This window comes from Lissotriton vulgaris, chromosome 1_2 (assembly GCF_964263255.1).
Source record: "Lissotriton vulgaris chromosome 1_2, aLisVul1.2, whole genome shotgun sequence".
Classification (NCBI taxonomy): domain Eukaryota; kingdom Metazoa; phylum Chordata; class Amphibia; order Caudata; family Salamandridae; genus Lissotriton; species Lissotriton vulgaris.
Window position 1 is genome coordinate 31,253,171 of NC_141686.1, and position 12,963 is coordinate 31,266,133.

At 45.5% G+C, this 12,963-nt stretch overlaps 1 protein-coding gene across 3 annotated transcripts in view; it reads right to left on the reverse strand.

Moving 5' to 3' along the window:
- Positions 1–12,963, reverse strand: part of FGD4 (FYVE, RhoGEF and PH domain containing 4) — a 600,857-nt gene that overhangs the window by 257,715 nt on the left and 330,179 nt on the right. The window lies entirely within an intron of this gene.

The window sequence follows — 12,963 nt, forward strand, 5'->3', positions numbered from 1 at the left end:
CAGAAGCGTCACCCTCGGCTGGCACGCCTCTTGGTGAAGCTTTGGGTACAGGTTGAGAGATTTGGGAACTGTGAGTCTGAGATTTCCCTCAACACTCGGGGTGTTGGGCCCAACTAAAAACAGATGATGGCAAGGGGAAGGCAAGTGAGGCAGGATAGAAGGTTAAGTTGTCTTAGGTGTGACTGACGCGAGTGGGTGGGAGGGTGGTATTCCGAAAAGCCATGCCCTTGAACTCTCTCTAAAAAAATGAGGTGTCTGTGTGTCCAGATAAGCAGTCAACATATAGAATTATACAAGGGTACATCTCAATGATGGGGTGCTATCTAACAAGGGTTTCCAAGTGACATCGAGGAGAAAAGAGAACACAGTTGGAGTAGTCCATTATCTCAATCCTATCCCCAAAAAGCAAAATGCCACTATGTTGAGAGCTATCCATATACAATAAAATGTTCCGTCAGACTGCAAACTCGTCGTCTTCTCACCGGATACAGTGGATCAGGGGCAGCAGAGTCATGCATAGTTGCCAACATTTGAAAAAAAAATTCCAGGGACACTTTGCAGTACAGCTATCAATCACTAACTTGAAAATTTACCACAACCACTGCCCCAAAACTCTACCCAGCCCACACAATTACCATAATTTAACTCCACCTATTTAAAATACTGTCACGGATTGTCACTTGCATTATAAAATAAGCAATGCGCTATTAAAGTTCAACATGACAAAGAGAGCAAATTTCCCTTATCTACCACATAATAGTGGTACAACAATACTTCAATTGATTAATCAGATTTTGGTGACAGATGCTCAAAAATTACTTGCATTCTTTCAAAAAATATATATGGTTTATTTCATGATTATAAATATAAATTCCATTGATTTGCATCGATTAACATTCCTTTATCAGTTTATCATATATTGCAGAATTATCGATTTTTATGAAGACAAAACATTTTTTTAATAATATATAAATAGTGTAAACATAGAGAAGCATAATAAAGTGCATAAAAGTCAAAAATAAGTGCAAAATATGGTTGCTATATATAGAGATACATGAATCATTCACTCCCTGGTAGAAAAAGAAAATGTCAGCATCCACTCTCATTCACAACAATCTCAACATTCTCACTCTAACTCCATACACTACCACACCATTAGAAACAAAGAAGTAAAATCATGAATGCAGATCTCAAAGATCAATGTGAGAACCCGCACTTGGTCGACGCGTGTTTCGGCGGCTCAAGGCCACCTTCTTCAGGGCCACTTCCAATCAGACCACACAAGTATCCAGGGGATATAGAAAGCGAGTATTGTTGATTTATTGAGTGATCCAAATATAGGTTTAGGTGTTCATATGAAATGCTTGTTCCCAATAGCGATCCCTTTGTAAGTTGTTGCTGAGATCTATAGCGGTTTCTTGGTCACTTCATGCGACACAGTTCTTGATTTATTGATAAAAATTATCCAGCTCTGCGAGATAGTAGATGTGTCTACAAGGGTTTTATAAGTCCAGTTTCTTGGTTAGGAGCATGGAGCGATACGCCGGCCGGACCTTTCAATGTCCTTACTTACTTGGAACTTCAATTGTGGCTTATCCGTCTCCTCGTCAGCTCACAACAAAAGTTCATACATATATTCAGTCAAGACTGTTAACATCCCATCCAAACTGGACACAACTATCAATCTCAAACAGCACAGTGACAGACATTACTTACTCACTCTCTCAGGACCAGCAGATGTTACCCAGTGCAACAATCTCTTTTGGTGCCCCATGATCTCGTTCTCCATGGCTTCCCTCACAACCACAGTCCAACAGTGCCTCTCATCTCTCCACAGTCCCTCTAACACAAATATTTAATTTGTTTTGTAGCGCTGCTCATCCCAGTACATGTACGTGCAGTTTATATCATCTTCAGGAACAGTGAAACCCTCCTGTACTCAAGCTCTATTTCTTGCACATGTTGCAGTTGTGGGAATGTTCGCTGAAAGTATTTCCAAAGTTTCTGCAGTATCTTCCGCGAGGTTGAGGCACACTCGTACTATTAAAATACACTCTAAACATACAGCAGTGACGCCCGTGTCCCACACCCTCTAGATATCTCTACCAGGGCCTTGAGATGGATACAGATAATTTATCACCTCCTCCCGGACCGGTTTACCTGGCACTACAGCACCTCCCGCAGCCCTCCAGCGGTCAGCAAAGCTGTGTTTGGGCTGCTGCAGCTGTTGGTAGGGGGCGTGGCTAGATGATTGACAACCACAAGTGTAGCCAGTGATTGACTATAAGTTGATTGCGCCTTCTCCCGGAGTAATGCTGCATTGACATCAACAGGCTGAGAATCGTGTTACGTTAAATTTCTTAGGTACAAAATATGCGGCATCACTGAAATAGATCAGGGGTATCACGTTTCTTCCCAACATACAATTTAGTTCCCAATTAAGCCTGTCGACCCTCGGAGCGGCGCCTCGGCCTGCCTGCTACTGCCATGTGTTATCATAGTCACTCTACGTGGAGCCTGCCACTTCCTGAGGTACTTAATGATACCTTCAGGAGGCACTGGTCTGATGTGGTTCCTAGAGAAACGTGAGCTAAAATGTCTTGTACAAGTTTCAGTAACATGTAAGTGCAATTGCCGAGACTGCCCCGGGATAGTGAATTACCAGCGACAGTCTCCAACTTGCCGGGACTGTCCCAGCAAAAACGGGACAGTTGACATCTATTAGTTATGGCACAGCCAGGCAGAACCTGGCTTTACATTCTCAGACCCATCCTCAGCTGTACCTGAAATATAATAAATTCCCAGTGACTTATGACACATCCCCACCACCCTTTCCTAATCTTTACAACTCCTCCCTGTCCAAATGTTCAAAAATATAACAGGCATGCTGCCACCTCGCCTGGCACCCTCTCAGCCTTCTCCCCAGCTCCCCTTTTGAACCCCTGCTCTCTGCTCTCAGTGTCAGAGGGGAAAACCGGAGCTGTGTGCATAGTGTCCCTATGAGAGTTAGACACCATTGGGGCTACAAGTTTAGGTCATTAACGGTCTGGGAGGGTTCCTACCAGTTGACCAGAGGACAGCCACCATTATTACCATTCACAAAGAGGGGAAACCTAGAACGGACTGTGGGTCGTACAGATCGATCGTCCTCCTGAACACGGAGCCCAAGATTTTAGCTAAACTATTGGCCAACCGACTGATTACAGTTATCGAGACTCTAGTCCATTCACATCAATCGGGTTTTATTATGCATCGTAATACAGCGCTTAACCTGCAAAGGGTACATGGAGTGCTGGGCAGAGCGGTCCCCATCCTAGAACCAGCTGTAATAGTCTCCCTAGACGCAACTATGGCTTTTGATGCCATTGAATGGCCGTATCTCTGGGCGGTACTGGAAAAGTTTGGGTTCGGCCCGAACTTCATTCGATGGGTAGAGCTCTTATATGCTAAACTGCTAGCCTAAGTAGTGGTCAACAACATGAAATCTGCCACCCTTGAACTGGGCCGGGGTACCCGGCAAGGATGTCCGTTGTCCCCCCTCCTGTTTGCCCTATCCTTGGAACCATTGAAGGCGTGGATACGCAACGACCCAATGATCCGAGGCATGTGCTGGTCCCCAGATTGGGAGGACCGCATCTTACTCTACACGGACGATATCCTGCTTTACTTGACTTCTCCGAGCCCTTCCCGCCGAGGAGATGCCCAATACAATTATGTACAGATGGCTTTAAATATCTAGTGATCTTTCTCTCCCTAAACACATCACTTCGTTATTCCCAAAACTTACTCCCCTCCTGGCTAGGCTGTGTAAGGACATTAGCAAATGGAAATCGATTCTGCTCTCCCTGCTGGGAAACGCGGCCCTTTTTAAGATGTCTTTGCCACGGTTCTTATATGCGCTACAGAATTCCCTAGACCTGGTCCCAGCGTCCTACTTCAGGGAGGTGGAGGGTCTCCAACGGGACTTGCTGTGGAGTGGAAAGCCACGTATTGCCCTCAAAAAGCTCACTTTAAATTGGTATGACAGAGGCATTAGCCTCCCAACATTAAGTAGTATTATTGGGCGGCCCATCTGGCGGCTATAAACCATGACACCTACACCTGCCCGGGAAACCCAGGTTATTACATGGATATGTGGCTCCTACCGGGTGGGAACTATTATAGAGCCCTTTATTACGGGCCGCACTGTTTTGCTCTCACAGGCCCCACCAAACACGCAGTTCAAGTCTGGCACGCAGCAACTAAATGACTCAGATGGAGTCGCAGGCTTACTCTCGGGACACCATTGTGGGACTCCGAACAACTGGGTAGCCTGTGGAAAAGCAAAGGGTTCGACAAGTGGGACCTTATAGGAATCTCGCAAATAAGTGATCTATGGGATAAAACTGATGTTAAACCATTCGCTACTTTACAGCAGCAATTCAAATGAACAAACTCAGAATTTATCCGTTACACAGAGGTTAGGCACGCTTTGCGTTCCCACCTACAGCGCGGTAGCATCTTTCCGGAGTCCTCTCCACTGGAGGACAGAGTTTTAGATGTTCTCGTCCCTGACAACACCATATCCTTAATATATATGAAATTAATAAACAACATGCCAGGCCCCTCAAATCGCTTCGGGGGAAGTGGTCCAGTGATGGAACTGAGATGACGACGAGGAATGGCAGGAGGCCGTGTCCTCGCCTAGAGTCGTGGCAATACCTGCACGCCTCCGACTTGTTCAGCTCAAAATACACCATAGGGTGTATGTGACTGGTCCCCAACTGGTGCAGATGGGGAGAATGGATGAGGGGAACTGTAGACGTGGCTGTGGCCAAACAGGTACCTTTATGCACATAATTTGGGACTGTGTTCGTATTCAACCTTATTGGCGTAGTGTACATCATGTAATTAACACTGTCCTGTCCACGCAACTCAGCCTGAACACACATAGATGTCTACTGAATATTTGGGAGCCAAATGATTTGAATGATTGCTTGCTACGGTGGGCCAGTCTGGGGATTATGCTTGCTAAGAGAAACATTTCTCAGAGGTGGGGAGCGTCTCAGCCTCCAGAGGTGGGCGACTGGGAGAAGGACTTAGACTGGGCAGTGTTCAGAGAAAAAACTGTATATGTAGCCCGTGGTTGTCCTAAGAAGTGGGCGCGTGTATCGTGTATGGAGCATGTGGAATTCGTATTGTGGAGATATAGGTCAGCCGCCTCTCTCCCCCATTGGGGAAGATCCCCCCCCTCGCCCTAGACCTTCCGAATGACCTTTTTGTACCAATTAATGTAACCTATTGTCAACTTGTGTTTCCATTATTACTCCTCTGTAATGTGATTGATATGCTGGTGCTGATTAATAAAAAAGTTTTACAAAAAAAAAATCAATGGTTCTGGAGAAGAATGGTTGGCAGCAGAGCGGCTGTGCTTATTTTGTGCTGGTGGTTGTAGGTGGTAGGCAAGAGTTCTCATTTTTTTGGGTGCCAGGAATTATTGATCATCAGACTTTGAGCAAGTGAGGAAATGGCAAAGAAGGGAACAAGAAGGAAGAAGAGAAACATAGGATTACAGCGACAACTTGAGAAAGAAGTGAATAAAAAGAAGCCATAAGTATGAGACAAAGAGACAGGCAGTGTAGGGTGGGGGAAGAAAGAGGCACAAGGTGAGGTAAAGACTGGACAGATTTTGTATGTAGAAACATGGTATTCGGAAGCACAGAGGGTTGGTCCTTGGAGGCCACTGTACTTATTTATTTCAAAATGGAGCACTGTGAGGTGGTGGCTGGTGGAGCAAAAAGGCCATGCAAATTCCCTCCTTCCATCACTTTATCAACATCCTACAGAGATCCCGGAGAAGCAAGAGAAGGTGGCAAAAATGGAGGACCATCAGCTGCCACTTTACTGCCGCCCTTGTCTCTCTTGAGACTTGGGGAAAGTGGTTGAATGGCGTTCGCAAGAGCACTAGCTTTCAGGGGTGGCTCATCCACTATTGCAAAAAAAAGGAAAAATAAAACGATAACACAATGTTATTATACATTTATTTTTCTGTGCTGAGGCAGTTTTGCGGGGCTGGATAGAGTGGGGGTAGAGTGGGGATTCAGGGGTGGTGGTGGCACTTTCTAAGTGTGCATGACTGTTTGGCTGGCCGTCTTGGGCCAGCCAAACAGTCATGCGCACTATGCATGTTCTCCACTGGCTGTATTATACAGCGTGGGTGGAGAACATGCGCAGGCTCCCCAGTCTCTGTCTGAGTGTCGAACCCCAGCGTTCAGACTAAACACAACGCTGTATTTCAGCGATGTGATTGGCTTAGGGGAGCCTAGGTGCTTCCTGTACAAAGCGAAGGAAGAAGACAGAGGAGAGGTGGTGGCAAAGCGGCCAGCAGATGTCTTTTTTTTAAACCCCCTCACCCCCATCCCGCCCCACTACTGCTGCCCAGGAGCAGTTGCCACTGCTAGCTTTTATTTTAGCATGGGTTTTTACTGCTCTGTTCCTAATGAAACACACATTTTCTCTGAAACACTTGAGTTCAGTTCTTGTGGCTTTAAATATAAAATATTAGTCAGCCCTTCAGCCAAATTTAGCTTCAAGGAAAGCTTCAAAAACTCATTGCCTGTCTTGGTGTCTGAAAGATACCAAAAATAACCCCATTAATAGAGAATGCCAGTAACGAATAATGCTTTTTTGCAAAGATAAGCACCTTTCATCAGAAAACAGGCTTTTAATGCTACAAGCGCAAGTTGCACCCCTCCCAGTAGACTTCGTTTGGCCTCCAGACTTGTGGAGATGGTCTGAGAATCTGCAGAGTAGGGTGAATGAACAGGAGTCTAATGAACCAACATGTCAGCATGGAGCGTGTACAGATCTGCGAGAGACCCTAGCAGAGGTATTTATAAGTGAGCCCTTCTTGGTTTAGAGAACATAAGGAACACAACACTCTTGTATCTACAAATCTTCATCATGCTCTAGTGTATGAATATGTCAATCAATTAATGCAATAAATATGAGAGCATTAGCAAAGGCAAATTAATAAAAAATTAGAACACAAAGAAAACACCTAGAATCTTATAAAAGCAATCCAACAGAATCTCATGCCGTTTTCGGTCATTGTGTGAAGCGTTGCTCAACCCTAGATAGACTTTCCTATTCAATCTTCTACCCTTGCATCCTTTCCAAATCCAAGTCTATGGGCAGGAGAATCCTATCCTCCATCATAGAGTTTCGCGAGATAGAGATGCCCCTTCTTAGCTATAGCTAGAACATGGGCATCTTGAACTAGGCAAAAATGTCTAAAAAGACCGCATTCGCTGTGCACTCTTGTATGAAGGAGATGTGAGGATTGCAGACATATAGAGCACAATGTTAGAAATAAGAATTCTGTTTCCCAAAGCGCCACATATAGATTGTGGCTAAACAAGATCATTAGTAACGATATTTAAATCATACAAGCAAAATAAATTCATACTACACCCGGCATGGAAAATATGAACCTGCAAGGTTCATGGCATCAACATATTGGCAATAAAACCATGTTATGTTATGTTTCCAAAGGTCCACGGTCATAGGTCACAATACCAGGCCTAAAATGGACACCTGAGACATGGCCTCTACCCCAAAAAACAAGGATAAAACAGTGAATTTATTTTGCCGTGACTGTAGCTCAAGGATATCTTCCATAACCACCAGGTCCTAAACTCAGGATTAAGGTAATGTGATGGGATTTGTAACATAAGAATATGCTTTTAAATTCTATCCATCTGAGCTTACTGTGATAGAGGCTTTCCTTAAGTATATTTACTGTTACTATTATTTGTTGATGCCGGAGGAACTAGAATCCGAAAACAGCCAAGAGATGGTTGTTGAAATGCATTAAAAGAAGCAGCAAAAGGAGGGGCCTATGGTCCTCTGCCACGGATAGATGTAGGATGTTTCATCATTATGTCAGCCGGCTAGATGGGTTTACACAAAAGCACAATAAATCACACCAAATGCGCTTTCAAATATCTTCCCTTCAAAGTTTCCTTTTGTCCCCAAATCACAGTTGACCGTGGTGTGAGCATTTCACCATGTCTCTGACCTCACTTACCGCGCTCTTTTTTGAGTTTCCAACTTCACAGTTCCGATACCCCCGCTACCTCCCTCAGCCATGGATAGGCATAGACTATTGGGCACAAATTGACATACATGACAGACGAGAAAGACACAGAAATGAGACACAGAGGTTCAAAGTCAATATTCCTGTAGCAATAAGACAGGGGAAATTAAATGCAAATTTGATGCACAGCAATGACTTACATTTTCACACAGGGCTACTGAATGTTGTCGTTTTTTTTGTTGACTGACTGAGACACTTCTGTGTGTTATCTGTCAAACGAGAACAGATTTAGTTAATGGTAGGGACTAGGTGAATTTTAGACATGTTTAATAACACCGTGGATTCCTGAGTGGGAGCACTTTCTTTTACTTATTACGGCACACCCCGCCCATCTCAGTTGCCCACAGAGTGCACACATTTAGGGGCAGAGAAGAGGGTATGAGGGCATCCACAGCTGTCTCCATGGCTGCAACTAGAGGGTGTTCTCCGAAGACTGCTCTCATGAGGATAGGCACCAGGAGCACTGGGGCATTGCCCCCCATGACTCCTGGCCTCTCCCCACACCCAACAATGGCAATGTGGAGCCTATTGGGCCTGGCGCATCTTTATGCGTGCTTAAACAATGTGTCGACATGTGCTCATTAGGGTGTGTAACGACAACTGCTTGTTGTACTCGGTTTGCTTTGTCTACAGGTGTTCACTGTGATGTATAAATGTAACTACTTTGTTACACTCAGTTTGCATGGATAAAGGTATATGCCTTGAAATGTAGAATAGTACGCCACAGTGTAGACCGCAACTATCAAAATATGATATGTAGCTTTCTAATTGATCTCTACTAACATTCACGGCCAGAGGAATGGAGTAAAGCACCCCAAAAGACTATTCTTTGACCTTTGCTTGTCCTTAAAGAAAAGTCCCACGTCAATGTAAGTTTTATAGGTGTGGCAGGAGCGATTTTCCACTTATGGCCACGCCTAGAACGGATGGAAGCACCGCAAATAGGAGGCTGTGTCACAAGAAAAACTCGCCGACAGCAAAATATGAGCCCCCTGCACAGTCACACCAAGAGAAACAGTCAAAGCAACCCGGCAACAAGGACAAATCAACAATTTGCACTAGAAAGTTCTGAAACTAAGCGTGCACGGCACTATAAAGGCGTCATTCTTGCAGGCTGTTTCTCACGTCTCAGAGTGCTGGATCAGTGTTTCTGTGCAGAACGACAAAAATGAGACTTCTACAGGAAAGCAAGGTTGCGGCCGGGGCAGCCCCGTCGCAGCCAGCATTCCCAGTGCAGTGTCAGGCGCACTGGGTGTGTGTGCCAAAGGAAACGCAGCACAATGGCAACGCCTGCAGGCACAGGTGTTCATCCCTAGGAAACCGCCAGGCCTGACCAGCTGCTGCGCACCATGCGAACAGCAAGAAAGACTGTCAAAAGGGGCAGCAAACCAGGATCGGTGGTACCAGCACCCCAGACAAATGACCAAACGTGAGCAGCACATCTTCCACACCAAAGGAAGGTGCAGTTTCTTCTGTCCTTCTTGGAGAGCGGCCTGTAAGTGACACAGGCGAGGACACCAGCTCTGTTAACATCAGCAGCAGGAGGATTACACAGCATTGCACACGAGCTGCAGTTTAAAGGCAATATCGCCCTGAAATGCAGTGGTGGTTGGGTGTGTGGCTGCATTCTGCTGTAAGCTCTGTCATCTTTAGTCTCTGAACGCAATAAAGAAAGAACAGACCAGATTTTTCCAGACAAAACGGAATATGTTTCGTCATCCACTGTTGCAGGTTTCCTCCTTGAGGTATGGTTGTATGATCCATGGCCTTGCCCCCGAAAGGGTAGAACATGGCCTGCTATTTATGTTATGAACACCTGTCAATTCATGATGTCTGTATATACTTGCATTGATTTAAACACAGGCTAGCTCCGTGGGTCTGAGGGACAAGGCAAATCTACCAAGGGGTGGGACGGAGGAGGACTCAAAGGCCTTTGGCTCACATCACCACAAAGGAGTCACTTTTTACCAATGGATTTCATGTGTGCCATGGGGGGTGTGAGTGCAGATCAGGATGTTTCACAACTGGAACCTCTTCCTACTCTCACTGCAGCAGCAAGACAAGCTTCTGCAATTCTTTGTACACATGCCCATCAGGGCCGAGGCTAAGATTGGCCGCTTCTCCTAGACCCAAGGAAAGTGAAAGAAAACATCTCCCTTATATCTCCTGGGTCTGGAGGAGATGTTTCTACTGCATCACTCACGCTCCTTGTCAGTTGCGTCATGGTGCAGATGCCTCTAATTTCCAACATGAAAGGCAAGTGTGTGTGTGTGTATATTCTGTGTCCTGCCTCCTACTAAAAGGCGACAAGGTTATATCAAGAAAGACATTTAATATTAAATATAAAATATATTCCATCGAAGGAGTTCTACAAGAGACCGACCTCCTCTCCCAAAAAACTACAAGGGAGGACTTGCGAGAAATTTAACATAGAGAAATCTAGTGGAGCATACATAGGATAGATGTCCTGCCCTTTAATGCAACGTTGAAACGTAACCTGTTTCACAAACATTCTGCCTTACTGAGCTGGTATCCCTAAGCCTACCTTAACGATCCATCGGTATTGGCTGTTAAGAAAAAGAAATAGTATCTGTGCAATAAGTGCCAGAAGCTGCGAAGAACTCTGATGGAAACATCTGTTCTGAAACACGGCGTAAATCTGGGTCTCCGGATCCGTGGCTGGGTGCCCAGCACAATGAATGTAATTGTAAACACATTCCTATCCCTGGAAAAAGAACCACGACTGAGAAGGGTTTCTTGAGCTTCTTCCTTGAGAGGCTTATATGGCCTGAAGCAGAGGTCCAGCATAGGTCTGTGCTGTGCTGTATTTGAGCGTTGAGAGAGGCGCACGAGATAACGTAGCATGGGGTGTGATGGAAGGACAGTGCCATCATAAGCCATATCTGTTGACAGTGCCATCATAAGCCATATCTGTGTTCATTACCTTTGGGCTGGGTTTAATGTCTAAAAGGCAATCCTTTAAGAAGTATTGGTTTCACCTTTGAGACCTTTCGGCTTGTCCAGTGGTTAACCACGTTGCACAGCTTCCTTAATGCTGTTCAGAATGGCCAAAGTAAGGAGTGGGTTCGGGGACGCTGAAGCAACACAGGACAACTGAACAACAGAGGGGTGTCGGAAGCAACACATGGATGGTGGAAACAACACTGAAGGTGCAGGAGGGGTGCAGCAACATCAGGGAGAGTGACGGAGGGCACAGGTGAGCGAAGCAGCATGAAGGGTGTGGGAAAGCAATGGGGTGCAGGACATGGGCGTGCTTGACAAGACTAGAGAGTAAGTCAAAGTGCAGAGGGAGAGAAGTACACAAGGGAGACAGCTCAAAAACTCATGTACTGGTACGGCGTACTGGACACAATAAAGTAGTGCTTGAAAAGCAAGCAATGAAAGCAGAGTGAGCAGTCCATTCACGGCCGGACTGGGACCCGAAACCAGCCCTGACAATTGCACTCGACCCTCCCCCCCCCCTTGAAGGGGTGGGGGGTGGTACAGAGAAGCTCTGTCCCTCCCCCAGTGGGTGGGGAGGGGAAGGTGTAGAGGGCTGTGGGCATGTGCTAGTGTCAAACACGGCTGCCACATTTGTTACAGGGGACCGATAACGCAGCACTGCCGCAAAACCAGCCCCTTATAACAAAAGCGGTCACCATGGGTCAAAAACCGTCCCCCACTCTTCCGGCCCACTGGGAAAACGCCAGATGCTCGCTACAGCCTGTCCGGCCCGAGTCCATCAAAGAGATGCTAAAGAGGGAATGCGCCACGGGAGGGACAAGCACAACATTGACAAGTTGGGACATAATTAAGAAGCAAGCAAAGATTGACGGGAAAGACAACCAATAGCAAGCCATGACAGGTTCCAAGTTTGGTAAACTACTATATGTCTTGCAGCAGATAGCACTTGTATTGTCTACTAGGCTCGATCTAAAATGAGATTTCCTTGAGCAACAAACTCTTCTTATTAATGAAGTAAAAGCTGCACCAAAAAAATTAGATACCACCTCGAAATAAAAATTAAAGACAATAACATTTTCACGGGAAGGTGAAAGTCTTCATCCCAATTGCGCCTATTTAAACCCTCCCCTAGGAACAGTAGAACTCATAGTAGCACCACCATTTTTGTTGTTTTAGATAAATATTAGTTCATTCCAGGTTTGTTTAAATTTTGACTGATTCAGTTCAGTTGTTACTCACTCATTTTTAGTATTTGAGAGCTGCTTTCAGAACATTCAAAAAGTGCCAAGGTGCATCGAAGGAACGTAAGTTTCTTTAACTTCTATTTTGGATTCAAGATAGAGAAAGGTGTAGATTAGAGAGATTTTCTGGTAATTGTGCTACTGAGGAAACGCTAAAAATATACAGGAGCACTGGGAAATGTACACACTGGCAGCAAGAGTAAATAAGACTTTCAAAGATTCCTACTAAGTCAAGCAAGGCAGGGGCTGGCGGAACCAGTAGACACTGGCTCAGGGAACTGGCCAGCAAGTTCACCTCCCAGACGAACAGAATGAATTCAGGTCTCCATTCATACAAAGCTGTGCGTCAATCAAACTAAGAACAAATCTTGCAAGACCCGGGAAAGTCTAGGCGAGACATTCTCACTTTGGGCCGTTCCCAAAAACTATCCATGGCTAGACCGTCCCACATAGAGGCAGTTTTACAATGTTTGATCAAAGTCAAACCTGTTAACCCAGTGTCTCGAGACATCCCGGTGGGAAACAAAGACATGAGTAGACCACAGCCACCTCACAATCCCTGCAGATAGTGCAGTCACGGTACCAGCAGCTCTTGCTTGCACCTGAGTTGCATTACATTAC